Raw genomic sequence first — 5,000 nt, forward strand, 5'->3', positions numbered from 1 at the left:
CTCATCACCACCTTTTCCTTTCACTACGGATGGAGCTAAAGTTCCACCCGATAATCATACGGAACGTGCGGAGTCGTGGACTGGATTCAATAAAGCTTGCTTATCGCGGACCTGCCTTCACATTCAACAGATGCCAGCGACCTCTACTTGCCCTAGAACTCCGATTACTAAAGCCTCATTTACACGGGGCAAGTTGAGAAGCAAGTCAAGCGTTCAAGTTACTTGCTACAAGTTACTTGCCGTGTATAAACATCTACTTAACAAAGAAATTTGGACAGGTTGCCCAAATATTTGTCAGTCATATGTATACATACACCAAGTAACTTATAGCAAGTAACTTGCACGGCTGACTTGCTTCTCAACTTGACCTGTATAAATGAGGTTTTAGGGCAAGGATAATGACCTCAGCCTCAGCTAAGTGCCTCCCAGTGTAATTTCCTCACCTGTTGTACGGCGAAGAAGCGAAGGCGTAACCTAGCCAAGTTTATGAATTTTAATCAGCCGACGGGCGGACCTCGAGTTGTCTCGAGTTATTTGGGACCTTCCACTGTTTAGAGTGTTCCTTGCTGTAGCGGTGAAAGGGCTGAATGTCTTTAAAAATGCGTGAGTTGTATGCATGTACGAGTGTTTTACGCACTTATGAAAAGTATTTGTGTTATGTACACACATATTCAAGTATGTATGTGTGTATGTACGTACGTACGTATGTATGTATGTATGTATATATGTATGTATGTATGTATGTATGTATGTATGTATGTATGTATGTATGTATGTATGTATGTATGTATGTATGTATGTATGTATGTATGTATGTATATGTATGTATATGTATGTATGTATATGTATGTGTATGTATGTGTATGTATGTGTATGTATGTGTATGTATGTGTATGTATGTGTATGTATGTATGTATGTATGTATGTATGTATGTATGTATGTATGTATGTATGTATGTATGTATGTATGTATGTATGTATGTATGTATGTATGTATGTATGTATGTATGTATGTATGTATGTATGTATGTATGTATACCTGTACATGTTTTCACAGTTCTGCAGAGGCGGAATTCAATCATCCTTATATGGTAACCTGTAAATGTTTGGATCATATGGCCCGAGTGAAGAGGAAAGCGAGGTGGAAACGAGCTCCATATATAGCTATATACGTCCAAACGTATATGGCAAATCACTGACACCTCAGCCAAGGTGTTTGGAATTCAAGTCAGCTCTCCTTATCTGAGCATGGGATTCCGCCCTAGGATATCATGGTTTCATTGGTAAGACGGGGCAATGGAAGCGTTGCCTTCAGCCCTGAAGCCGTGAGATAGCAGAGACAGGATTAGACAGGAAATAGACGGGAGGAAGTTTAAGCTTATATGGGTTTGGTATAGAGACGTGGCAAACGTGCCTCCTAGTCTATGATTTATATGTTTGTAGAATACACGTAATGTGAATCAGCAAGCTTAAAGTAGTTTTGAAAAATAAATATTTATTGATAGTATCAAAATAATTTTTATAAATACTGACTGTGTCAGTATGATTAACAAATATCCAAGAGAAATATCCAGAGAACTTTGGTTGATATTGAAACCACGAGGGGCATTAGGCTTATTAACAACAAAGACATTTGCAATATCGTTATTGTCTATAGACACAAAATAAATTAGGGTTCCTTTGGAACAGATACACTCGTATGGGTCACGAGCAAAAAATTTTGACCTACCCTGAGTTTTTCATGATAAATGATTAAGATTCTTTGTTTAATTTTTTTTTTTCGTCTATTCAAGGAAATTACCTAACTGTAAGCTAAATCCTAATATGAAAATATTTCGCGTACGCGACAAAAAATAATAATATTGACGTTGAGAGAATTGTAGGTTGGGCCAAAATTTTTGCTCGTGGCTGTATAGAAATAAAGAAAACGTGAAAACCTTTGAGGTTAGAATGTTCACACGGTAAACATGGCGAACAAGAAAGGGGATGACGAAAAATTTATATCTTCAGCCAGTGAATTATTCTATTCTTTATATTTAAAAATATGGAAATCAAAGGTAAAAATATACATCATCCACTAAAGTTATGAGTGAATAAGTTGCCGGAATTATAAAAGAGAATATTGCCGGTGACATGGACTAGGTAAGGAAAGAACTTGAAACACGAAGAGGTAGAAATGAATATAAATATATACATATATATATATATATATATATATATATATACTGTATATATATATATATGTATATATATGTATATGTATATATATATGTAAACATATATACATATATATACATATATATATATACATATATATATATATATATATATTGGTGAACGAGGAGTAAAAAAGGCAGTAGGAAGAATTGATAAGATGATGTAAATAAAAAAAATCCTATTCAAAAGCAATAATGATAAAATAAAAACAGATGCAGAATAATATGCAGAATACAGTTGGTAAAAATGATAGTAAAGTCAAATGGCATAAGAAAAATCAAAAGAGAACGGAGACAGTGGAAGAAGGCCCATAAACTGGAACAAGTTAAACAAAGGAGATCATGAAACGGCAAATTGAGAAAAATCTCAATAACATGTCAAAAATGTAGTAAGCGATAGAGAATTGAGCATCATTTTGAGAAAATATATAGATAAAGCAAATGTATTATAGCTTTGGAGTGAATAGAAGTCACATCACCTCAGAAACTGAAAGATAGAAACAAGAATTGATTAAAGCGTAGGAGATATCAATGTCAATGGACAATACAGTAATTCAGCACTTGATGAGACTGAAGAGATGTTTAAGTTAGTCAAATATGTGAGTGGGTGGTGGGGCAAGTGTAGTAAGAATTAAGGTCGATTACACCCCGCGGTGAATTAGAAAGTCAGTATGACATGAAAATTAGCAGACAAAGACAAAATTAAAGACGCTCGGAAAAGAAAAGATGCGACAGTGAACGAAAGGGTCGTGAAGGGTAGGATAGACTGGGAGGGGATATATTAGTAGTTCCCAACCCCAGGGTCGCGACCCAACCCCAGGGTCGCGACCCAAACTAGGGTCGCGAGGGTGTTTTCGAGTGTCACCAATGGGTCTTTTTTAAACTTTTTTTTTCACTCAAGTTTCAAATGTATTTAAATTCATTGTGCTAGTAAATATAAACTGAACTATAAATACGAAAGTTGATCAACATTATGCAAGTACGTAGAGATATAACGTGAAATGGTTGAATTTATTATTACAATTAGGGTCGCGACTCCAGGCTAAGAGTGGATTTAGGGTCACAGCCAAAAAAGGTTGGGATATATGTACCAGAGGTGCAAACTTTTGTGTACATATAATAATACAAAAGGTGTGAAGAGTGGCTCTGAGAGAGATTGCAAGCGAAATACAAAGGTAGCATTACATAACGTATTACGTCATTCGGTAAGTTTCACTACAAATCACACCATTCACAGTAACATATCTATTGGATTAGTAGGTCAAGAAAGGGATTCTGACAAGGGAATAGACATCAGTGGATCATTGAAGTTCAGTTCGAAGCTTTAAGAATCATTTAGATAAACACCTAAGCAAGATGCTGTAATGATTATCATTTATTTTATATTATTCGTTTTTGTTTTTTTATCAGTTGTCTGTTTGATTCTCATTAATTATTAGTTATATGTCAATTTATTATTATTTACTATTCATCTGTTTGTTTATTATTTAACTATACCTATGCATTTATTTAAGTATTTTATTTGTTATTTACATTATTATAGTTTTTATTTATTCATTTATTATAATTTTCATTTTTTTCGCATCCGACCTAGATATGGACCAAAAGGTCTCATGTCGGTATGCTCCGTCTTTGTAAATCCTTTGTAAATTTTATAACTCTTCCAAAATTGTAATATACCGAGTCATTTTCAGTTGATAGATGATAAAACCTTTTTCTAGGTGTGCACGGGTGTAAGGGGAGATATTACTGTCAATGTGATTTAATCGCTTTATGATCAAGGTACGACGTATAGAGGATTTGGTCAAAGTCAAGCTAGTATTCATAGTACGAGGCCTACACTCTTTGCGTAGGCAAGATAATTCGAATATGATATGACTAAAGCAAAGGAGGGTTCAATGTATAGTTACTCTTGAGGAGCAAGTCAGAAACTTAAAGGAAACTTCGTACTTTTGCACTTTTCCAATGCTTTGCACTTTTAACATTAATATTCAATTTCCAGTCGTAAATTTTATCTGAACTTTCCTGTATCAATTTACAATCTACTTCATCTTCTATAGTCCTCATTATCTGTGCATTATCTACAAACAGGTAAATGTAGTGTGTGTGTGTGTGTGTGTGTGTGTGTGTGTGTGTGTGTGTGTGTGTGTGTGTGTGTGTGTGTGTGTGTGTGTGTGTGTGTGTGTGTGTGTGTGTGTGTGTGTGAGAGAGAGTGTGTGTGTATTCACTTGGTCTTTGGATCACGTGTTGGACTCGTGATCGACAGCTATTTCCCTCCTGGAAGAGAGCTCAGAGCTCGTAGGTCCGATCTATGGGTAATGCTATGACCTTTCACACACACACACACCCAACTCCCCGCCCACGAGAGTCAGAGTAACGACTCGAAGCGCAGAGGTACCGAAATAATTTCGGCCCTGGGCAGGATTCGAACCTAGAACTGCGGGCGTGGCAGTTCAGTGCTCTACCAACTGCGCCACCGAGTCGTGTGTGTGTGTGTGTGTGTGTGTGTGTGTGTGTGTGTGTGTGTGTGTGTGTGTGTGTGTGTGTGTGTGTGTGTGTGTGTGTGTGTGTGTGTGTGTGTGTGTGTGTGTGTGTGTGTGTGTGTGTGTGTGTGTGTGTGTGTGTGTGTGTGTGTGTGTGTGTGTGTGTGTGTGTGTGTGTGTGTGTGTGTGTGTGTGTGTGTGTGTGTGTGTGTGTGTGTGTGTGTGTGAGTGAGTGCGTTCGTATGCATGTATCAAAAGGAAATAGACTTACAGTGAGATTGATATATCTGTCAATCTGTTT

Source organism: Oratosquilla oratoria, chromosome 13 (genome assembly GCF_046742065.1).
Source record: "Oratosquilla oratoria isolate Oo_2021 chromosome 13, ASM4674206v1, whole genome shotgun sequence".
In the NCBI taxonomy this organism is placed as follows: domain Eukaryota; kingdom Metazoa; phylum Arthropoda; class Malacostraca; order Stomatopoda; family Squillidae; genus Oratosquilla; species Oratosquilla oratoria.